The sequence below is a fragment of the Diabrotica virgifera genome, chromosome 3 (assembly GCF_917563875.1).
Source record: "Diabrotica virgifera virgifera chromosome 3, PGI_DIABVI_V3a".
Classification (NCBI taxonomy): domain Eukaryota; kingdom Metazoa; phylum Arthropoda; class Insecta; order Coleoptera; family Chrysomelidae; genus Diabrotica; species Diabrotica virgifera.
The window spans coordinates 111,319,615-111,345,994 of NC_065445.1; the positions used below are offsets into that span (position 1 = coordinate 111,319,615).

Below are 26,380 nucleotides of genomic sequence, written 5' to 3' on the forward strand. Positions count from 1 at the left end.
AAATACAATTTGAGTATATTTTGAAAGCAGTAATTTATTAAAAACTTTAAAAAGGTTTATACGAGTATACGGCCTCCCCTTGGGAGTACCTAATGATCAATGGACTGTTCCATTCGTTATGAAATGAAAATTGTTATTATAGTCGGTTCGCTAAAATAAGACACAACTGGCTAGTGATTTTAGTGGGTAATTTTTTAGTTTTTTGCCAATTTTGTCAAAATTGGCAAAAAACTAATTACTAATTATTTAGTAATTATTAACTATTTAGTAATTATTTTTTTGCCAAATTGGCAAAATTATTGACTAAAATCACTAGCCAGTTGTGTCTGAGTTTAGCGAACCGACTATATGAAATGTTGTTTGGAATAAAAAATTATGGTCTGATACGTGCATCCTTCTAATGGAAAAAAATATTTGAATTTTTTTTTCAAATTATGGATACCAACAACATTTTCATTTATACCTCTTTTATTTTTAATTTGACGAAGAAAAGTTATTCTTCATAAAACGCTCTTCATGGTCTAAGATTTATGATGCAACCATCATATATCAAATTTTATTAAAAAAAAATACCAAGTTTCTTGTAAAAGGTATATATTAAAATACCCTAAATAAGGGTCACAATACAAAACGTTTTCGGATTAAGGAATCCATCATCAGTGTTTAAAAGCCAAAATTTGCATGCCTGAGCCACCAAAATGTGTAGGGTAAAACCCTTTAAATGTAAATAATAAAGATATTTTACATATTTATATAAAATTCATCGGATGTTATAGATAAACCTGGATGTTACCCAGGGCAACACAGGACTCTCCCCACGTGGTTGGAACTTTTTTTGGAGAAAACCTCACATATTGGATTTCAATGGCCAACTCAATAGTTTTAAATGTAAATAATAAAGATATTTTACATATTTATATAAAATTCATCGGATGTTATAGATAAACCTGGATGTTACCCAGGGCAACACAGGACTCTCCCCACGTGGTTGGAACTTTTTTTGGAGAAAACCTCACATATTGTGAGGCCAATAGTTGGCCATTGAAATCCAATATGTGAGGTTTTCTCCAAAAAAAGTTCCAACCACGTGGGGAGAGTCCTGTGTTGCCCTGGGTAACATCCAGGTTTATCTATAACATCCGATGAATTTTATATAAATATGTAAAATATCTTTATTATTTACATTTAAAGGGTTTTTACCCTACACATTTTGGTGGCTCAGGCATGCAAATTTTGGCTTTAAACACTGATGATGGATTCCTTAATCCGAAAACGTTTTGTATTGTGACCCTTATTTAGGGTATTTTAATATATACCTTTTACAAGAAACTTGGTATTTTTGTGATTTATGGTATGCAGCCAGCTACAGGAAGTTTATTTTCCTCGTAAATTTTATTAATTCTATACGAGGTACATAAAAAATATTAATTTCGATCAAAAGTAAAGTACCTTTATAGTTCAAAATATTTAAATTAGAATGATATAATTGCACATTAAAACATAATTTTTAATTCTAAACAACTTTTTATAATAGCAATTTTCCATATTATGAATTAAAATACGAAAATAAACAAAGTTTTCGTTATAATAATGCTCGCATTTTCAGCTTGTTTTACAATGGAAACAATCAAATATCGTGCAGTTATTGAATTTTTATTTTTGGAAGGTTTAAAAGCAAAGGAAATTTATTAACGAATGTTTAAAATGTTTCAGTACTCTTCGCCTTCAATTAGTACAGTACAAGAATGGGTTGCTTAATTTAAACGTGATCGTATAAGACTTGAAGACGATTCACGTCAAGGACGTCCAAAAACAGCAACAACACCAGAAATCAGGGCCGCGTTTAGGTCAATTGCCGCCCTAGGCAATTCTCTAGTAGCCGCCCTTCAAACATGTACCATTTTTGCGAAAAAAAATGCAAGCAGAATTTTTTATTTAGGGAGCGTTCAAGCATTATGTAACGCGATTTTTGAAGATTTTTGAAGATTTTTGACCCCCTCCCCCCCTACGTAACGCAATTTTTGAAGATTTTTGACCCCCCTAACCTGCGTTACGTAATACTTGAACGGTCCCTTAAATAAGAAATGTATTGTTTGGAAATGTATTAAAATGAGGAACGTAGAATTTTAAAAAAATAATATTTTACACAAGTGAGAAGAACAAAAATCACACTGATCACAGTATGGTATGAATTCACTTTTGACCGGTGAAAATAAACACAGAATGTTTTACATAAAAATGAAAAATTATGATTATGTATAATTTGCAATTTGCACTAGTATAAGATAGGAATGTGTTGCGATAGCAGTAGCCGTTATTTTTTAACTGTTATTTCACTGAAGCTACTTCACACTGTTACATCATTTTCATAATACAGTGGAACCTCGATAAGTCGGCCCCCGATAACCCGGAAGTCCGGCTAACTCGGACCGATTTTCATCAGACAAACATTTCAACAATAAAAATGTATGTATTATGTTAAAAACATTTTATCTGTAGCCGCTTCTGGAATGTCTTAAAAATATCGAGTTTCATTGATAAAACTTGGCTTTGACCATAATATAATATTTGAGAGATAATGGGTATTTGTGTATTGTAATTTGAACTATACGGTAAAGATGACTCATGGCACACGGCGGCAGCAGATTATCCATTATCGGGCTATCGCAAACAACAGGCACCTTTTATTCCTTTATTTATTTTCAACTGTCTTTTAAAAAATTATTTTTAGAACAATGGTCTTTTAAAGTTTAAACAATGAAAGAGCCACTGTTCTTAAATAACATAACATCCTTCCGATGGCAGACGAAATTGACACAGCCGAAACTGACTGAGTTTTTTTTACCTAGAAATGAACAATACTCTTTCTATACTGTCTATACTATACTCTATACAATATACAACTATAATAGGTAAGTTAGATATGTGTACTGTGCATATATATTTCATGTTATTTTAATTATAACGGACTTTATCTATAAGGATACCGTATTTTATTAATTTTTACAATGCTCTCCGGCTAACTCGGATTTTCGATAACCCGGATCGGCCGCGGTCCCGATTAATCCGAGTTATCGAGGTTCCACTGTATCTAACTAAAATATTCAGGTAGCTGACTACTTTTTTAATTATTGTAGACCTATAGCAAGAAAACCTACCCGTGTCCTGTCTAGAGTTCACGTCCGTTTTTTAATTATTAACAATTTAATTTGTATGTAATTTCTACATACATTACATATATGCAATTTTATTATAAATGTATTAATTAATACAGGGTCTAATTTGTTTAAACATTTCTTGAAAAAATTATTTTTTTCCAAATATGTATTAGGTACCTATTTTCTTAATCATATCATTATAGTATGGTATAACTAGATCCAAACCCAGACATCCAAAGTGAAAGTTATCCTCCAACACCAAATTGTTCTATATGGTCTACATAATGTTCAGAAAAAAGTCACACCATTTTGAGCGTCGGGTTTATGTAGGAGAGGGGGGAGAAATCGGTAAATTCGTAGTTTTCTAAGTTTTTCGTCAATATTTCTAAAACTATACGGTTTAGCATGAACAACCTTCTATACAAAAATGTTCTACATTAAATTTGAAACAAAAAAGGTCCTCTGCATAATCCGTCTAAAATGAACGGTTCCAAAGTTATGGAGGTAGTATAGTATAATTGGTCCAAAAAAGGCCTAACCCACACATTAAAAGTAAAAGTTTTCCTCCAACACCAAATTGTTCTATATGGTCCAGATATTATTCAGTAAAAAGTTACACCATTTTGAGCGTCCGGTTTGGGGGGTAAATAGGGGAGAAATCGGTAAATTAGTAGTCTTTTATATTTTTCGTCAATATTTCTAAAAATATGCTTTAATGTTCTATACAAAAATGTTCTACATTAAATTTAAAACAAAAAAGGTCCTATACATAATTGTTATAAAATCAACGATTCCACAGTTACGGAGGGTGAAAAGTGGAGGTTTTCGATACTTTTTATATTTTTTGAGAAATTTATAATATTTTTACTGATTGAAAGAAATTTTCTTTAACAGGATTTGATATTTCAGTGGCCGATGGTATGTTAGTGATAAGCACTTGAAGAAACGTCAACCTCACTACCCAAAATCATCTTCAATTGCCCAAGAAATATAAAAAATATCGAAAACCTCCACATTTCACCCTCCGTAACTCTGGAACCGTTGATTTTATAACAATTAAGGATAGGACCATTTTTGTTTTAAATTTTATGTAGAACGTTTTTGTATATAACATTGTTTACGCTTAAACATATTTTAAGAAATATTGACGAAAAACGTAAAGAAATAACTAATTTACCGACTTCTCCCCCATCTCCCCCCCCAAACCGGACGCTCAAAATGGTGTAACATTTTACTGAACAATATGTGGATCATATAGAACAATTTGGTGTTGGAGGAAAACTTTTACTTTGGATGTCTAGGTTAGGCCTTTTTTTGGACCAATTATACTATACTACCTCCGTAACTTTGGAATCGTTCATTTTAGAAGGATTATGTATAGGGGCATTTTTTATTTCAGATTTATTGTAGAACATTTTTGTATAAAAGGTTGTTCATGCTAAACCTCATAGTTTTAGAAATATTGACGAAAAACGTAAAAAACTACGAATTTCCGGCTTCTCCCCCCTCTCCCCCCCAAACCCGACGCTCAAAAAGGTGTGACTTTTTTCTGAACATTATATGGACGATATAGAACAATTTGGTGTTGGAGTATAACTTTCACTTTGGATGTCTGGGTTATGTCATTTTTTTAATCAATTCTATCATACTATTAATGTTCATAGAAAAAGTTAAAGTACCTATATTTTAATAAATAAATTATTTTTATTAAATAATAATTTATTGAACATAATTTATTCATTAAAGTATACCTTAACTTTTTCTATGATTAATAATGATAGTATCATTACAAAAAATGGATTTTTGAGAAAATATTATTTTTTCAAAATTTGTTTAAAAAATTAGACTGTTTATTAATTAATAGGTCTGGATCCCGCGTATGAAAAAAAAGTTAATTAATAGCAAGCTGAAAATTTGTTAATAGCTTAAGGGTGTCTAGTCGCATAAACTTTGATATATGGGAACACTGAAACAGGGGTAGTTTTAATTGTGGAACAGGTTCAAAATTTGGAACGGTCACACCACGAAAACGGCACATTTATTTTGTCCGACAGAACAGACTTAAACTCTCCGAACAGAGAATAAACTCTCATGCAAAAATCAGACTGCTATTTATCACCTGTCATAATTCCTGTCATTTGACATATTCTACATGTTCCACTCATTAAAACGCCCATTTGGTGATAAATAGAAGTCTGATTTTTGCATGAGAGTTTAATCTCTGTTCGAAGAGTTTAAGTCTGTTCTGTCGGACAAAATAGATGTGCCGTTTTCGTGGTCTGACCGTTCCAAATTTTTAACCTGTTCCACAATTAAAACTTCCCCTGTTCCAGTGTTCCCATATATCAAAGTTTGTCCGACTAGACACCCTTAAGCTATTAACAAATTTTCAGCTTGCTATTAATCAACTTTTTTTTCATACGCGGGATCCAGACCTATAATAAATGTCTAGACAAATTGCATATTTGTAATTTACACAAAAGTACATACAAATTGAAAGAAGAAATATCAAAATTCATTGAGTAGATCCCAAGATATAGAAAATGGTAGTAGTTTAGTTGCTTTTTTAGTTTTTGAACTCGTGCATTTTTCGGCTCCCGCCAGGCAGCTGACAACTGTTTTAATTGCTGACCTATAGGATGAAAACCTACATGTTTCCTGCCTAGAGTTCGCGTTCGTTTTTTAGTTATTAACAATTTAGTGCAATCAATGCAGAAGCTCCCCCTTCACTTACTATGACTAATCATCATTTGAACTACATTTTTAAAAATTCGAGTAAAATATCATCTTTCCGAATACCTATGTAAGAAGATGTTTTGTAAATGTTTATAAACTAGTATTTTTTACTATATTAGATAATTTTTTATCTTTTCTTAATACATTTTGATAGGATCACTTTTCTACTTTCATTTGGCATACGCAGAATTGTCCTACCTTCATTATTTTCTGTCATTTGTTCTTGCAAAACAAAGGTCTCTGGGATAAACAAATAGAATACCTAACTTTTAAACTAATTAATGGATCGGTCTCAAATCTTGGGAGTTTGTTATGTATCCCAATACCCAACTTTGAGTAAAGCGAAACACTACAGTTCTAAGTTAGTTTTAGGAAAAGTTATTAATAAATAACGATTTTCAGTTATTTTGCAGTTTACGAAGCAACAAATTCACTTTTTGACTTTCAAAAATCGTCATTGTGAAGGTTTTTCAATGTTCTAAAAAAATAAATTTTGTAATTTTATGTCAACTATTTAGCTTTTTAATTGAGTGCAAAAAATGGAGAAAATCGCATTGATTGCACCAAATTGTTAATAATTAAAAAACACGATCTCTAGACAGGAAACATGAAGGTTTTCAATGTTTTCATCCTATAGGTCCAAGTCCTATAGATATCAAGTCCACAATAACTAAAAAAGTAGTCAGCTAGCTTGATATTAATTTCATTGTCCCGAACATGGTCTATTTCTTGCTTATTTCCCTGACTGGAGTATTATATCAGTGCGACGACACGAATGTTATCTCCTTGTAATAATACAGTTTGAAAATCCTAACTCTAACTCGATTTCCTACTGGTAATCTTTAGTTTCTGCAATATGTGCAATATTGATGTTTTCAGTCAATTCACCGACCGTGTTTGCGGAGCTTCTGGCGGCCCAATAATCACTAAATTTATGACTTCCGTTTTTTTTTTGATGAATAGTGTTAGGTTTAAGATAACAGAATGCTATGTTTGTTTTATTTTTGATGTGAATGCAATTTCTTTTATTTAGAAACGAACGCCCACTTCTATTTAATTGATGGATGAATGATGAATATACATATTTGTTATTCGATTTTAATTTTTAAATAAAAATATTTTTTGTACAGTATTTTAGCCGCCCCAGGGGCGTCATTTGATAGGGTTAGGGGAGGCAGTTGCCCCCTCCCCTGAAACTGAAAATGACTGAAATTTACAAAAAATACTTTCAGTTTTCATTATTACATCATATAATATATAATGTATTGTATATTATAATGCTTGCCCCCCCCCAATCAAAATTTCAAGCCCCTGTGCCGCCTTCTCACAATTTGCCGCCCTAGGCAGCTGCCTATATTGCCTAATGGATAAAGCAGCCCTGCCAGAAATCGTAGGCAAAATACATGATATGATATTGGAAAATCACCGAGTGACTTAAAGAGATTTTGGTAAAAGCCCTAATCATCTCATTGGACAGTGTAAGCAATATTTTGATTGAAGTATTGGGGTTCAGAACATAGACTTATATATTATCATAGACAGAGTGTCATTCAGAGCGAAGTGACGACACCATCTTTTTTATTTGGATTAGTGCTGTTTCACTCTTACGCATAGTAAAGCTGCGACAGTTGTCCTCCCCTTCCGTGCCTATACTCACACTTAATGTCATCTTAGTTTCTCGATACAATGTGCTAGAGAGAGATACCGCAAACCAGTCCATGAGATCTTGTCGTCAGGAAGCGCGGAGGGTAGGCTCACTCTACATAGTGCATTAAATCAAAAGTCCGAAATATAAAACACAAAAGTTACTCAAATCACCAAACTAATTGTTCCCAAACAAACCCAGACGACTCCTAAAAGGTTGCTGCTGCATCCTCGAAAATGAGCACCAGGATGGTGAAAAATCATGCCTCCTGTAGGCTCAGGTGTCCAGACGAAAATTGAGTTGGAACGCTCCAATAGCTTGCTCCCAACGACATACTCCCAGATTGATTTGGCTGTGACTGTCTCAGGGCTTCTCGAGATGTTTAAAGAGCTATGACTTCATATATTTCTTCCAAATGGAGGATGATTTCTATTCAGACTCCAAGAGGAGTTGTGTCACCCACATGTCTCCCTACTCCAGACAACCATTTGTGGTAACTTTTCACTTTAAAATTGATGTTGAATAAAATAAGTTGGATGGAAATCATCCGCCATTTTATGGTACCATACCAACCTCACATACAGCCACAAGCCAAGTGCCAATCATTCCTCTCTCATTCAAAGAGGAGAAAGTCAAACTCTCAGAACGCGAGGTCATATTCGCCAGTAGGTGGCGTAGAGTATGTTCCGTACACCGAAGTATGACGTCACGTAAATATTTATTTACGACAAAATTAGAGAATTTGAAAGAAATCAACAGAAAATAAATTATACAATAATTAAATTGTATGTTAATATATACCTCTATGGTTCAGAACGCTGTGTTTACAATAGGGCTTTTCATTCACAGTCATTTTTTGTTTCGATGTTAAATGTCGTCTAATGCGTGTATATTAATATTATACGCAGATTATACAACATATGACAGAAGCTCGAAACAAATGACAATCGATGAAAAGCCCTATGGTTGCCGCATTCGCCAACAACTGAATAAAAACACAATCGAATGCGACTTTCTCAGCAACATTTAGAGCGTTTTCATAATAGTCCATTCTTTCACGGTTTTTGCTCTAAATTTTAAAGAACCGCTTGGATTGACATGAAATTTGTCATACGCATAGCTTACATGTCAAAGAAAAAAAGTGATATTGTGCCGACGTGTGCTTTTGCCCTGGGGGTGACTTTCACCCCCTCTTGGGGGTGAAAAAATATATGTCCAAAACAACTCCGGAAATGGGTAAACTGACTAATTTTAAGTAACTTTTGTTCTATAGAGCTTTTTCGCCAAGTCAACACTTTTCGAGTTATTTGCGAGTGAATATGTTCATTTTTCAACAAAATAACCACATTTTTAGACGGTTTTTCGCAAATAACTCAAAAAGTAAGTATTTTGTCGAAAAAACCGTTCTTAGGAAAAATATAGCCTATAAAAAAGTAAAAAAAATGGTGTACGCGTTAGGTCTCTGGATCTCGTAGAACCAGAGTTATAGCCAATGAAATATAGATTCATATTCACCAAATTTCAGATAGAATATTTCGACGTGAAATATCCAAAAAATTAAGCACTTTTTGGGGAAAACCCATTTTAACTTTTTTAAAGTGTTTAAAAAAAGCTTTATTTCTGTTTTTACGAAAAGTTTCTAGCATTAAATTTAAGCAAGTTACGCTCAAAATAAAGTTGGTCCCTTTTGTTTTTGCAAAAAAAAATCGGGAAGACCACCCCCTAATTAGCAACTTTAATGAAATTAATCGTTGCCGCTCCATAAATTATTTTACTTATATTGTGTTTATATGATCTGTAAGTTTCATCGATTCAAAGTGTTTATTTTTGAAAAAATTTGGTTTCAAAGTAAAATTTTTAAAAATTTAAAATTTGAAAAATATGCTTTTTTTCAAAATAACTTAATTGTTCGAGATACCAAAAGTCTCGAAATACAAAAAAAAGTCAGATTTGCTTTTCTGAATATCATGTATTTTTTTGTTTTTCTGTTAGACAAAAATTGATCAAGATTTGGTGTTTCTAAATTTGCATACATTCGTGATCAGTGACTCGTTCAACCCCTTTTAACTACAGCCGTTTCAATAATAAGGACTTTGAACCGATGAAACTTACAGATCATATAAACAATATATACACGAGTCAAGAAACTTGTGAAGTCGTTACGATTAAGTTCATTTAAGATACTAATTAGGGGGTGATTTTCTCGATTTTTTTACCAAAACCAAAAGGGACTAACTTTATTTTGAGCGTAACTTGTTTAATTTTGATGCTAGAAATTTTTTTTATAAAACAAAAATGAAGCTTTTTTTAAATACTTTAAATAAGTTTAAATGAGTTTTCCCCGAAATGTGCTTCATTTTTGGTTATTTCACGTTAAAGTATTCCACTTGGAATTTGACGAATATGAACCTATATTTCATTAGCTATAACTCTGCTTCTACTAAATAAAAAAACGTGATATATTCACTATTTTTTAAAATTTTTTATAGGCTATATTTTTGCTAAGAATGCTTTATCGACAAAATACTTAAAATTTGAGTTATTTGCGAAAAACCGTCTAAAAGCGTGGTTATTTATACGTGGTATAAATATAGCGTGGTATACTAAACGAGAGGCCAGAAATCGGCCAAGAAGGTGTTAACATCAGTTTTTTAGGATGCGAGAGGAATTTTGTTTGTGGATTACTTGCAAACTGGTAAAACAATAAATTCTGAATATTATTGTAGGTACTTAAAAAAAGTATTAAAACGAGACCTGCGAGTAATGCGAGAATTCTCTAGAAGAAGAAGTTATGAGGAAAATAATGTCGATTCCTATATTTTCCTTGAAAAACAACTAAGCTACTTTCTTCCCTTATTGCAATTAATCGGTATATATTTAATATATTTAAAATTCACTTTATGTAAAATATTAGTAAAGAGGTCCAAAAATTTGAATATTTAAAATAAATAATTAAAAAAAATTATGTTTACATTAAAAAAAAATATTTTTGACATTGGTAAAAATAATTTTTTTTTCAAAATACGTATAAAATTATATAGTTCTTGGGGCAACAATTAAAAAAAAAGAATGTGTGTGTACTTTGTACGCACGTAAGAAGTTATACTTCTAATATAATATAATCTACGTCATATTATGATTTCAACGAAATCAATATGCCTATCTATTTTAAACAGTTTTTTTGTACTGTATTTAAATATTAAACTAATTTTAGAAAGAACAAAAGAATACCAAAAATTAAAATTAAAAAAAAAAGGTTATGATTTTGTCCGGATTTAAACAGGGGACTTTCCGGTCCTTAGGCGAATGCTCTACCGATCAGCTACCACCGTTTTTGTATTCAGTCGATCATTTCTCGGACATAATTACAATCACGGTGACAGATACATTAATTGAAAATAAACATTTTCAATAACACTTATTAGGAGGAAGACAAATCCACAGACATAAAAATTATAATTAATATATTTACTAAAAACACTTATAATATATTCATTTCACGCACACCTTATTTGCGCTACATAACTTAAAATATGTAGCAACTAATACCATACTGTCGGTGTGCGCATGCGTCAGGGAATGTAAAAATTCACCCTCGTGCCTAAAGAAGTATAACTTCAAAAATCATGATTACCTCTCTCATAAGATTTTTTTTATTTAGCTTAATGCCTCGACAACTAATAGCAATTAGCATGGTGCTATCCTTGTGAGATCGGTACTTACTCACCGGAAGGACCGCAGACGTTCGGATACAATTAGCGTCTCTTTGTAAAGGCAATGAAGTAGACTTGACTAATAGACCAGGGCTCATCTGTAAAAATATTAGCACATTTGGACGTTGAGAGGTGACTCAAATTTTTTTGGAAAAATTGCTTGAAAATAAATTAAATAATAATATTTGAGTTATCCTCCCTCTCAAAAAGGTCCGGAACATTGTTTAAATAATTAAAATGTCAAAAAATGAAGGAAAAATTCGATTTTTTTCTTCGATTTTTGATTATAACTTATAAAGTATTCATTTCCGAGAAAAGTTGTACTGACATAAAAGTTGCCTAATTAAATTTCCTACAACACAAAATTGGTTAAAAATTTAAAAAATAGTCACCCTTGTTGCAAAATAGCAATAATTGCGAAAAAAACATACAAAAACAAGTATTCGCATTTTACGTTTTTCAACCATTTATGCTACACTTAGGACCTTCATATTTCACCCAGAAAAACTATATGATACAGTAAAATAACGCTGTAAATTTCATTAAGATCGGTTTAATAGATTTTGCAAAATAAATTTTGCAATCCAGCTTTCGCAAAAAAAATTCATTTTTTCAAAATGTTACAGGACTGAAAATAAAGCAGATAACAAGTTGAAATTTTTTTTCCGTATAGAAGTGTACTGTACCTTTCATTTGCACTTTTGCAAAATTAAAATTGATTAACTACCACGGCGTCAGGAATTTTTTTAAATCAACATTCATTATTGGTGCTACGCGCAGGACAGCGGATAGTTTGCTCTTATTGGGCATTCTAATGACCTTTGATAATGATTGATACATTTTAATTTTTATTAAATTTCGGTATAAATTAATAAATTTGTTTATTACAAAATAAAAACACATACTATATCCTTTAAAATAACACTTTTATTAGCAAAAACTTTATTTTTAATATATTTTAACTTAGAGAATAAAAGTTTATTATTTTTAAACATATGCAATTGTTTAAACAATATTTCACAAACAATAATAAAATTAGTTTGATTTTTGTGGAATTAAAATATTAAAATACAACAAAATATAGAGTAAGAAAATAATATAAATATTAGATAAAGATTAGAAGAAATTTTGGTGGAAATCAACTTATGTGAATCGAACACCGCTGTCCTGCGCGTAGCACCAAAAATTAATGTTTATTTAAAAAATTCCTGACACCGTGGTAATTAATCGATTTTAATTTTGCAAATTTCAAATAAAAGCTACAGTACACTTCTATAAGCAAAAAAAAATTTCAACTTGCTATCTGCTTTATTTTCAGTCCTGTAACATTTTGAAAAAATGAATTTTTTTTGCGAAAGCTGGATTGCAAAATTTATTTTGCAAAATCTATTGAACTGATCTTAATAAAATTTACAGTATTGCTTTACTAAATCATAAAGTTTTTCTGGGTGAAATATGAAGATCCTAAGTATAGTATAAATGGTTGAATAACGTAAAATGCGAATACTTGTTTTTGTATGGTTTTTTCGCAATTATTGCTATTTTGCAACAAGGGTGACTATTTTTAAAAATTTTTACCAATTCTATATTGTAGGAAATTTAATTACGCAACTTTTATGTCAGTAAAACTTTTCTCGGAAATGAATACTTTTACAGTTATAATCAAAAAACGAAAAAAAAATCGAATTTTTCCTTAATTTTGTGACATTTTGATTATTTAAACAATGTTCCGGACCTTTTTAAGAGGGAGGATAACTCAAATATTATTATTTGATTTATTTTTAAGCAATTTCTGCAAAAAAATTTGAGTCACCTCTCAACGTCCATCTCAAAACAGATGCGCCCTGGACTATAAGACTAAGTAACAAGACATTTAAAAGTCGTCTGTTTCTGAAATAATGAATTTATTCCATACTTTTGATTCACATTGTATGTACATTAGGATACCAATTTTCCTGTTTTCTTTGGTACAATGCAAAACAATTTAGATGTGGAATTGAACTTTTATAACAAAGGACAATAAAAATTGTGTAACAACGTTAACAGTTTTCCATAAATGGTTAAAGCAAAACCAATTCAAATATCAAAACTGAAAGTTTGATACCCGACCACATCCAGCATTACAAACTGGAAAACTTTCTCTAAAAATCTAAATGGAATTGAAATAAGTTATGATTTCTTTTTAAAACGAAGTCGCACAAAACTTGGGAGTTGGATGAACTTGTGAAAAGTTGAAGATGGAAAATAAAATTCTTGGAACTAACGCGACATTAAATATCTATTTCTGACAGCGTCGTATATATATATTATTCACGTCCCTTAAGACGTACACGATACATATGAGACGTTTCTGATCATTTAAGTGTTTTTCGATTGTCATCGCCAAGACAGCTATAATATTAGCTTTAAGAATAGGACGATTTCAACAGCTGAAACTTTGATGGCTATTTTCTACTAGGCATATATAGTCTAAGAGCTAGAGCCGAAAAATCATCGTCATAAGTAATATGGAGTTTGGCATGTGAAATGTGTCTATTGTATATTGATAATTATGACTCCTTTCAGGCTGACACCTCAGTGGATACAGGAAGTAGCAATAAGGGATGAAAGGGGAAAGTTAGTGTAGTCTTTAAAGGTTTTCACCTCCTATTTTGTTAAACCTCCATCGATTTGCATGAAAATTGGTGACTAGTTACAACATACCTCAGGAAATAAAAATGATTTGGTGCCAACTTGCACTTTTACCCTGGGGGTGGATACCACCCTTTCTCGGGAGTGAAAACGATTTTTTTAAAAATAACCCCACAAATCGATAGAGGGACAAATTATAAGTAAAATTTGTTATATCATGTTATTAAAATAAATCAATACTTTTTGAGTTATTAAAGATCAAAGATTTGTCTGTTATTAAAATAAATCAATACTTTTTGAGTTATTAAAGATCAAAGATTTGTCTGTTTAAGAGCACATGCGTGAAGTTACGGATGATAAAAAGAAAATATTAATTAATTGTATGTTACTAAAATATTATTTTTATATTATTTCGATATTATAAATTTAGCAAAAGTGTATTCGAATATGTCAAATGTATCCATTATTGGACTCCCCCAGTTTCTGGACATATTCAGTTTATAATGAAAAAAAAAATCAATTAAATATCGAAATAATATAAAAATAATATTTTACTAACATACAATTAATTAACATGTTCTTTTTATCATCCATAACTTCACGCATATGCTCTTAAATAGACAAATCTTTGATCTTTAATGACTCAAAAAGTATTGATTTATTTTAATGATATAACAAATTTTACTTAAAATTTCTCCCTCTATCGATTTGTGGCGTTATTTTAATAAAATAGTTTTCACTTGCGGGGAGGGGTGATATTCACCACCAGGGTAAAAGTGCAAGTGGCACCAAATCAGTTTTGTTTCTTGAGGTATGTACTAACTAGTCACCAATTTTCATGCAAATCGATGGAGGTTTAACAAAATAGGAGGTGGAAACCTTTAATGACTGCACTAACTTTCCCCTTTCATCCCTTATTGCTAATTCCTGTATCCACTGAGGTGTCAGCCTGAAAGGGGTCATAATTGTCAATATACAATGGACACATTTCACAGGAAAAACTCCATATTACTTATGACGATGATTTTTCGGCTCTAGCTCTCCGTCTAATACGACTATACGAAGATACAAGGATAGTTAGATTGTTGCAAATCCCGGGAAAATGAACTTGTGAGGCAAACTGTGACCTTTCAAAATAATGTTGTTCTGAAGCTATTTTCTTGTGGCATTTTTGTAATTAACTATTTTTAATGGGAAATAGTTATCCGATAGAATCCGTCCAAATCGGATGCCGTTGTCAAAATATAAAAAATATTAATAAATAAACAAAAATGTTGTTGCTTAGTTAAAAATCCACAAGGAAAAGTTTTCCTCTAGGTGGCTGTATACCATATAATACAAAAAAAAACGAATAAAATCATTTATAAAAGGTATATATTTAAAATCCCTAAAAAGGCTACATCACAGAACTAGTTTTCGATTGGTTGACCAATCATCATCAGTACTTACGTGATCTAGCATGCTAACCACCAAAATAAAATATTATAAAAATATGTGGGTAAAAACCCTTTAGTCTAAGAGCTGGGAGCGGATTTTGTGCGTGATAAGTAATATGGAAAAACTATACGGGGATATGTTGAATTAGTTGTGTACACGACTTTCCCCAACGGGCGGAAACTAGAGTGGGGCACGAGGGTAGTTATAAGGGGTCAAAGTCGCGGTTTTTATTATTTTTTGTGATCAGGATCGAGATAGTGCACCAAAATTTGGAAATAAGTAGGCCATGACACATTTCACTTTTTCCTAATTCAAAATTTTTGTAATGTGCTAAAACCGTACACCAAATTTCATTAAAATTGACTTACTAGATTTTGCATAATAATTTTGCAATCTAAACTTTTTTTAAAAAATTCAAATTTTTAAAATCTTTCACAACAAAAACTAGAACATACAGAAATTTGCCAATTTTTTACATATAAAGAAGTACTCCTCCTATCTATTGCACTTTACAGAATTGAAATCGGATTATTTAAGCAGCCTCAGCAATGTTTTAAAGTTATAAACAATTTTTTGGCTTATAAACAAATTAGTGCTGTGGCCAGGAGGGGGTGCTACGGGCTCCTTTATTTAGATGGACTTACCCAAGTTTTTTTATGTATTTTGACCCGTAGAACACGAATTTTTTGGGTAACAGTTGATCCGGATGTCGATAAGATTGCTATAAACAAAGAACTTGAGAAATTACATAACATCGTTTTTTTTGCAAAATAAAACATTTTTTTGTATTTCTTGGGTAATTCTAAGCAAAAAATGTTTTTACAAGTTTTTTCGTAGGATGCATAGTTTCCGAGATAAACGCGGTGTAACTTTAAAAAATCGAGAAATTGCAATTTTTGAACGCGAATAACGTTTGATTAAAAAATAACAGAATTTGAAAGTTTAAGTCAAATTATACCCATTTTAATTATTTGCATTGCTAAAAATTAGTTTTTTATTATTAAACAAAGCTATTTGTTTATAAGCCAAACAATTGTTTATAAATTTAAAACATTGCTGAGGCCCCTTAAATAATCCGATTTTAATTCTGTAAAGTGTATTAGATAGGTAGAGTACCTCTTTATATGTAAAAAAATTAGCCAACTTCTAAATGGTCTACTTTTTGTTCAGAAAGATTTTTAAACATTTGAACTTTTTTAAAAACATTTAGATTGCAAATTTATTATGCAAAATAACAAATAATTACAAATAGTTACAAATAATTTCCTAAGCGAATTACTAAGGTTCTAAGTGCCACCAAAGTGGTTAAAAAATATTGAATAACAACATACTTATTTTGCCCCCTTATTTTGTATTTATTGCTATATTGCAGAAAAGGTAATACCTTAAGACATTTTTTATCAGTCGTATATCATACAAAATTCAATTATCTTTATTTTATTTCTCTACGACTTTGTTCCAAAACGAATCGTTTTAAAGTCATAAGTAAAGAAATCAGAAAAAAAATCGATGTTTTTCGAAATTTTTAAATATTTTAATTTTTTTATTAATGTTCCGGGCATATTTGAGAAGGAGCATAAGTCAATTATTATTACTGAAGGCGTCACCTAACTTTATCTGCAAAAGTGCGAATGCCACCTCTCACATCCAAAAATAGACGTTTTATCGCAGATCCTTACTGGTCTATCAAGGAAACATAGATGAAATATTCGTACTTAAGCATGGCTGTTCAAAGTATTCCATGTAATATGCTCTAGGTACCATCTGAGCTCTAATTCGACTTGTTCACATGATGACAGTATGGTAGCAAGTGAAAAAAAAAAGTGAGCAAGGTAGCAGAAGCGCATGTACACTCTACGTAGAAGTTTTAGTATTTGTTATTTCCTGACTGTACATTTTTAAAAAGAAACTTTTCTAATTCCTGGGCTTGTCTTCTTCTTCTTTAAGTGACGTCTCCGCGACGAACGATGGGAATCATCATGGCTATTCTGACCTTCGAGGCACCTGCTCTGAACAGTTGATTGAGCTGAAACCAAACCATTCTCTCAGGTTATTCAACCAGGAAATGCGTCTCTTTCCTACGCTTCTCCTCCTCCCTATTTTTCCTTGAATTATGGGTCTCAAGATGTTGTATCTTTCGCCTCTTAACACATGTCCGAGATATTGCTCTCTGCCTATTCTCCTTAACACTTCTATATTCGTGACTCTATTCGTGACTCTACCCATTAAATCCTTAACATTCTTCTAAATGTCCACATTTTAAAGGCGTTAAATCGATTTATTGCATTTCGGTTTAATGTCCATGATTCAGCGCCATAGTAAAGCACACTGTGTACGTGTACATAACATTAGCCTTATTCTGAGGGCCAATGTCAAATCTTTGCTGCATAAAATCTTTTTGATGAATGAAAAATCAAAAAATGAAAATAGTTTCTATCCTTGTGGGATCGGTACTTATCAAAAGGACCGCAGACGTTCCGATACAATTAGCGCCTCTTTGTAAAGACAATGAAGTCGACTTTACTAAGCAACAAGACATTTACTTAACACACACTTTACACATTACACTAACTGATTGCGAATTCAACCGTACTATACCATTACCAATGACCATTAATGGTCGAGGCATCAAACTAAATAAAAAAAATCTTAAAACAAGCAATTTTAATATTTGAATGGTTATCAATTGCTATATTTATAAATGTTGGACATTACGACCGTCACCTGTGTTGGTGTTGGTTAAGAAAGAATGACCAGAAGTTTGGCAAAAAAGACTAAAAATTCTACAAGAGTTCTACAAAGTCTCGTTTTAATACTTTTTCAAGTACATACTTCAAAAAATGAATTTCCTGTAAAATTGACCGTTTTTCCATTATTTTATTTTAAATTTTGAAAATGTTTCGTTAAATACCTACTTTTCACCTTTAATGAGTTATAATTCGGTTTTTATTAGACTTACAGCGAAAAAGCAATCTCTTTGTTTTTTATAACATATATATTTCATTATCTTACAGTGTTTTCGATCAAATGCAAAGTTTTTGAGTTATTCGTGAAACATCGGTTGAAAACATATGAAAAATTTCAATTTTCAATCAAGATTAAGTCTTGCCATTGATTAAAAACTACCCTGTGTAGTAGTTATTAAATTTGATAGGTATCGATTTTTCGAAAAAAATTTTAGAGAAATTTTTTTAGTAGATAGAGTGTATCTTTCTGTCGATTTTTGACGTTATTTTCAATATAAAGGTTCTCGACCCCAGCTGGGGTGGATTCCCAGGGTAAAGTCATATTTTGGTGTAAGGTAAGCAGATTTTACTTGTTAAGGGCGTAGGCGCATTTTGTTTGTTAAGGTATTTTCTATTGTTGAAATTTCAAGAAAATCGATGAATCTTGATGGAATTCGGAGTTAAAAATCGTGGAACACAGTTATTAACTACACTATTAGACATTAAAAGTGTGTTGATATCTGTTGCCAGAAACCTACAGAACGTTGAAACTGAAAAACAAACTACTGAAAGTTTATACCAACAAAATTAAAGTTGTAATTAATGAATTGCTACAAAAGCCGTAAGTTATCAAGAAAATGATAAGCCAGGAGCAACAAAAGAACTATTTCAAATAAATAATAATGCATATCAATATAGCTACAAATAGGAGGCCTTGAAGATAGTAAAATTTACATGTGCTATTTATAGGTGTAACACGGATACCAGAGCCGTGTAAGTTGATAAGAAATACAAAAGACCAATAAATAATCTAAACCTTATACATTTGACAAAATGAATAGAATACTTTAAAACTATTAAATAATAATGAATATACCACAATTGAAAGGAGTGCATAATAGTATATTATTCAACGCCTATAATGAGCCATCACATGCAAGTAGAATACAATACTTTTTCTACGACCTTTTTAATTTGGATTGGTAGAAAATTATAATTATCAACTAACATTATTTAAAATCGAAAATTTTATTTTTCATAAGAAAACATATATTTTATATAACTATGGCAACACTGTTAGAACTACCCTTCTTGAGTTATGAAACAATTTTCATTAGTGTCATGGTATATGTATAATGGCGGTGGCTTGTAAAAATAAGACATATTTTAAGGCAATTATATGTTCCCAATATGTTTGTTCCCAATAAAAATCTATTGTACAATCAACAGTAAGTGAAATATAATTCATTGATATAAATTTTATATATGTAATCCCTTTTACGGAATTAGTAAATACCTCTGTTCACCTTTTAATGACGTCAATCTTAAAATGTCAAATTTTGAAATTTAAACGTAAAAAAATACTAGCCCATTGTTACAGTTAACAATCCTTTAAACATTTTTCGAAGTTAATTGTTGATATAAATTACAACGATTATTTTATTAAATAAACAAGTTTAAGTAATTTTATTTGCTAATAATAACTATATAAAAGTTCCATGCACCACTTGAGTCTAACTTCAGCCCGTGAGGAATGAACTATTACTCACGGGCCAAGTAATGGGTGTTATTATCTATTCAAAAATAGTGAATAATGAGCATATTATTAAACGGTCGTAGAGAAATGAAATAAATACACAACCACACAATCCACAAACAAAGTAATAAAATAATAAAGGTATTTTCTCGGTGAAGAAAATTCCTATATTTCTAAACAATATTCGTCAAAAAATTTCACTTATTGTTCCTCTGAAAATTTCCATAAAAGAAATAGACATGAAAAAAAGTCAAACAGGCAGCCCTCATCCTACTTAACGAAGAAAAATGTGTATCAAATCCATCAGCAGGATGCAGCAGGCTTTGGTTGGCAATACTAGAAGAAGAATTCAACAACAAGAACGTATCAACAATAGCGGAGTGAACTTCTAGCACAAAGACAGAATTTGATATTCCTAATATCGGATTTACACTCCGTCCTGTTGGACAGGGAATTGGGCAGCGTAAGTGTGTAAATAGCTCACTCGCGCTGCCACTGCCATTGCACGGCGCTCCCCAAAAAGTCGGTTTTCGGGAAGGAAGTCAAAGGACTGGCATGGCAGCGCGAGTATTCACATTCAACTACACTCTCTCTCACTTGCCGCCGGCAAAGCGACAAGTGAGTAAGTGAGCAAGGCGATGCTGTCGTCACATTCCATTCTTGAGAGTCGTTCGGTAAATGAGTTGTGAGGACATTGGCGAGGAACTGATATGAACACCTCACTCGCGTCGATATCGTTTCGGGCAATATTTCCGGCAGCAGCAGTGGCAATAGCTGAGTATAAATCCGGCATTAGTTTATTTTTTAATGATTTTAACTTCCAATCGTGTAGTAAGATTTTTCATCACATGTTTAATTCTGTCCAATGAGATTATTATTATACCGGGAATGTTCTACGTAGATTAAATTATACTGGGAGAACCTACATGTAGGTAGATTGTTTCTGTTTAATTCCAACGAGTTTCCTAGTTTTGAGTTGTCACATTTAAGAAAATGAGCCATAATAAACTTTTAGTTCTGCATCTAAAGTCAAATTGTCACGAGAACAATACAAATCGGCTATTTAAAAGTGCTCGAGTGTACTTCGGTAAGATTATTTCATGAATAAAACTGTATTTTTAAACAATTTTAACTAATACTGTTGGATTATCATATTATGGGAGCGCACTATGGAGTCATAAATGATGATTTTTTTGCAGGATTTTTTGATAAAAATCATAAAATAGTAATTGCACGAGAGCTCTAAAATTATCGATTTGTTTTCCGAGTGACACTGACTGTTTTACCGACTGTGTTCCCGAGTGACATTGACTCCCCTTCGGGTCGTGAAATTATGTCAAGTGGCACGAGAGCAACAAGTCAATAATAATTTTAGAGATTGAGTGTAATTCGCTGAGATTATTTCATGAATAAAACTGTCTTTTAAATCATTTTAACTAATATTTTATTGATATCTTCACCTGAATATTTGTTAAATCTGTTTCTTGGTGTTCTCTGTGTCAAGATGTAAAACATTAATTGTCATTAATGTCACTAAATGTTCATTTTTGCGCATCTGACGTAATGCTTGACGACGGGATATTATGAAAAATTATTGGCATTAGTATCACAAGAGAGTAAGAATAAATTGACAATAATGTGAGAATTTTTCGAAAACTTGTTGTCTGGCAATAGACACGAGAGCCGGCAGGGCTCGAGTCTATTGCCCAATGACTACAAGTTTGAGAAAAAGTGGACCATTATTTTCTTATTTATTCTTACTGTCGTGTGATATTCTTAAGGTTATTTTTTAATACTTACATACAAAAATTAAATTCTTTGTATAAAAACATTCAGTGACATTGATCTCAATTAATGTGACACACATTTTTCAACTTGTCAAAGTGAACGGCACAGTTTAGCAAATATTTAGACGAAGATATTAATAAAATATTAGTTAAAATTATTTATATAGTTTTATTCATGAAATAATCTTACGATAGTAAACTCGAGTGCTTAAATTTTCCGATTTGTGTTCTCCTCGTGACAATTTGACATTAGGTGCAGAACTAAAAGTTTATTATGGATATCACAAGGAAAAATTCCTGTACTGGCTGTATACCATAAATCACAAAAAATAAAAAACCTTATTTTGTAAAAGGTAAAAATCTTTTTTTTTAGGAATTTTAAATACATATACCTTTTACAAAATAAGGTTTTTTATTTTTTATTATGGATATTTTCTTAAATATGACTGTTGTCAAAACTAGGAAACTGGTTGCAATTAAACAGAAACAATCTACGTAAAAAAATGTTGCACTGAAATTTTGTATAGTAGAAAATTACCAATGTAATTTTAATCTGACTGGACAAAATTAAACATGAAAAATGTTACTACACGATTGGAAGTTAAAATCATTAAAAAATAATACTTGTAATTTTTATTTCTGTAGCTTTCTATTGGTCAGAATCTCATATGAATGAAATAATCTGACAAATTTCTAAGGGTAAGGGAGCAGGGGGCTAGTTGTAACAATTTTCATAAAATCAAATATATCTTGACAGCTATTTTCCCAATTATCACTAATTAAATACTAAACGCTAGTTTAACTCTTTCTGAATAAAATTGAACTGAAGAAAAGTTAAGAAGACTGTTATTTTTTAATCAACTAGCATTTTACCAAAAAAAGTGCATTGTTAAAACTTACCCCGCGCTTGGGGCTAGTTGTAACATCTATTGGGGCAGGTTGTAACATTACGAAAATTCGAATTTTTTGGAATATTTCGAAGAAAATTCCACACCTGTAATTTTGAACCAATCAAAATACGTTATTTTGACAGATCACCATGGCAACGGAGGTATTTTATCGGAAATTTTTTGCTCGTGGGGTACCCAACAGCGAATTATAGTGGAAATTTTTTGACGTTTACAATAACAGAACATTTTTGACAGACTGGTTTTTATTTGTTTACATAATTTAGTTTTGATTCATTTTCTATCACTTGTAGTTACTCAAAACTTATGTAAAATTGAAGAATATACTATTTTCTATCTTGAAATGGTATTCCCATGCAACTACAATGAGTAGAAATTACGAATTTGAAAGTCTAAATAATTGCTGACAAAGCTATGGCGCGCTATTAATCTGTTCATGCAGCTTTGGATTTTCAAATGCAAATTTGGTGTGGAATTTTCTTACCGAATACCACGCGAAGTCAAATTAATATCCGGAAATTTTTTTTTGATCATGAATATTTTTAGAAAATTTCCGGAAATAATTTGACCTCTAGTGGTTTTACTAGTGAAAATACCAACGTTGGTCCTGTTGAAAGATATTGCTCGACTTAATAGGTGGCTTCTGGTGTTCTTAAATATAAATGTAGATTTCTACGCATAAAATTTTGGACCCAATCTGGACCAACTGTATAATTTTGATACCAAGAAGAAGGAAGTTGCTTAGCACTGAGTTTCACAGCATATTGGTAAGGCAGTTTTCGCAGCTTCATGGAAATTAGTCCAAAATATACTTCGGTTCACTTCAGAATATACGAAGCCATTTTACTTTCTTCTTCGGCTGTAAAAAATATCCCTGGTTTAGTACAGCCCACTTGTAGACTCTTAATGTTTTTCTTTTATTCTCTATCGTTATAAAGATACATGACACAGTCCGTGCTGTTTTACTTGCTTGCTTTATGCTACATTGATTATCTAAAATTTCCGCTGAACCTAACTCGTAGACTTCACTTCCTGTCCTTGAGTTGCCCTTTCTGATTTTCTTTTATGTTGTCTCGTTCTGGACTATTACTAAACTAAATAATACGTTTTTAAATTGTAGAAAATAAATTTATTACGATTCAGCGCAATTTGTAACATGTTACAACAAGCCCCAACGTTTTGTTACAACATGCCCCGTAGCACACTTTTGTATATTTATTAAAATAAGTGTAAAAATATCTTGCTAATCGTAAAATCGTTAAGCAACATCAAAGTATAACTAAATTTAGAAAAGAAATGAACACCGAAAGATTCATTTCCATTTAAAACAATAGCGATAATTTTATGAGAGTCAAATTTTAAATTACCTCATCCAAATGAAGCACGTGTACAAAACTACAGTAGAACCCCGCAAATCCGAACCCCGCTAATCCGAACGTTCGGCACGACAAAAACTTAAAAACATGTTTATTATACAGAGTAAAACCAGACAATTGAACAATGTAGGAGTAATAGGACTTTACCATTTAAAATTTCTTTAAAATGAATACGTACTTTATTCGTACTATACACACTCTTGCGAGAACGTTTTGAGACTCAAAATCAACGACAACGAAAGCTTTGAATTATTAGATAGGCTAACTTTCGGATAATCCGAACTTTTCGGAATCCGAACAGGCTCTCCCCCCAATTAGTTCGGATTTGCGGGGTTCTACTGTACTATTTGCAACTATCGGAATCGGAGGATGGCTGGCTAGACGGTGTCATTTGCAGGGCGATAAGAGAATAAGATTGAGTCAGCTAACTAAATTAAAAGACTAAGTTTTCACTCTAATGGCATATAACATATCCCACCAGAATGAAAACAATGGGAACCTTCTCTGGTTACACCTCCGAGGCTTCTACAATTTGCAAGCCATACGGATGCTGAGACTAAGGAAGATGAGGGAATTCTACAATTTACAATTCACGTCACATCTGCTCAGCGCGGTAAAGTTCCAACGAGACTGGTTCACTTCATACTCCACACAGAGTAAATGTAAATCAAAAATGAATAACCATTTTCAATTTCGTTGCAAAACGAAAATACAGCCGAACCATATTCCAGTCCAATCAGAGAGTGCTGCAAGCACCTCTACCGGTTTCGAAACTTATTAGTCTCTCATCAGGAGGCACATATGCTGCTCTCCCTGATCCAACCAAAACAAACCCCAGCGTGCAGTCCCGAATTGCAACGAACGAAATGGCATAGATGCCCTAGCGGCAACTGCTAGCAAAAGACTAAGTTTTCACTCTAATGGCATATAACATATCCCACCAGAATGAAAACAATGGGAACCTTCTCTGGTTACACCTCCGAGGCTTCTACAATTTGCAAGCCATACGGATGCTGAGACTAAGGAAGATGAGGGAATTCTACAATTTACAATTCACGTCACATCTGCTCAGCGCGGTAAAGTTCCAACGAGACTGGTTCACTTCATACTCCACACAGAGTAAATGTAAATCAAAAATGAATAACCATTTTCAATTTCGTTGCAAAACGAAAATATATGTTGGTGGGATATGTTATATGCCATTAGAGTGAAAACTTAGTCTTTTGCTAGCAGTTGCCGCTAGGGCATCTATGCCATTTCGTTCGTTGCAATTCGGGACTGCACGCTGGGGTTTGTTTTGGTTGGATCAGGGAGAGCAGCATATGTGCCTCCTGATGAGAGACTAATAAGTTTCGAAACCGGTAGAGGTGCTTGCAGCACTCTCTGATTGGACTGGAATATGGTTCGGCTGTATTTTCGTTTTGCAACGAAATTGAAAATGGTTATTCATTTTTGATTTACATTTACTCTGTGTGGAGTATGAAGTGAACCAGTCTCGTTGGAACTTTACCGCGCTGAGCAGATGTGACGTGAATTGTAAATTGTAGAATTCCCTCATCTTCCTTAGTCTCAGCATCCGTATGGCTTGCAAATTGTAGAAGCCTCGGAGGTGTAACCAGAGATGTTCCCATTGTTTTCATTCTGGTGGGATATGTTATATGCCATTAGAGTGAAAACTTAGTCTTTTGCTAGCAGTTGCCGCTAGGACATCTATGCCATTTCGTTCGTTGCAATTCGGGACTGCACGCTGGGGTTTGTTTTGGTTGGATCAGGGAGAGCAGCATATGTGCCTCCTGATGAGAGACTAATAAGTTTCGAAACCGGTAGAGGTGCTTGCAGCACTCTCTGATTGGACTGGAATATGGTTCGGCTGTATTTTCGTTTTGCAACGAAATTGAAAATGGTTATTCATTTTTGATTTACATTTACTCTGTGTGGAGTATGAAGTGAACCAGTCTCGTTGGAACTTTACCGCGCCGAGCAGATGTGACGTGAATTGTAAATTGTAGAATTCCCTCATCTTCCTTAGTCTCAGCATCCGTATGGCTTGCAAATTGTAGAAGCCTCGGAGGTGTAACCAGAGAAGGTTCCCATTGTTTTCATTCTGGTGGGATATGTTATATGCCATTAGAGTGAAAACTTAGTCTTTTGCTAGCAGTTGCCGCTAGGGCATCTATGCCATTTCGTTCGTTGCAATTCGGGACTGCACGCTGGGGTTTGTTTTGGTTGGATCAGGGAGAGCAGCATATGTGCCTCCTGATGAGAGACTAATAAGTTTCGAAACCGGTAGAGGTGCTTGCAGCACTCTCTGATTGGACTGGAATATGGTTCGGCTGTATTTTCGTTTTGCAACGAAATTGAAAATGGTTATTCATTTCTAACTAAATTACTTAAAAGGTCAAATAACCTATGAAAAAGCCGTGTTACTACTTACCCCTGTTACAACAAGCCCATTGTTCCCCTACTCCAGTTGTTAGACGCACCAAAGTTTAGAAATCCCAATATTT

The 26,380-nt window shown here is 32.5% G+C and overlaps 1 protein-coding gene across 5 annotated transcripts in view; it reads right to left on the reverse strand.

The window, feature by feature from the left end:
• Positions 1–26,380, reverse strand: part of LOC114332128 (putative polypeptide N-acetylgalactosaminyltransferase 9) — a 602,804-nt gene that overhangs the window by 45,993 nt on the left and 530,431 nt on the right. The gene's annotated exons all lie outside the window — the stretch shown is intronic.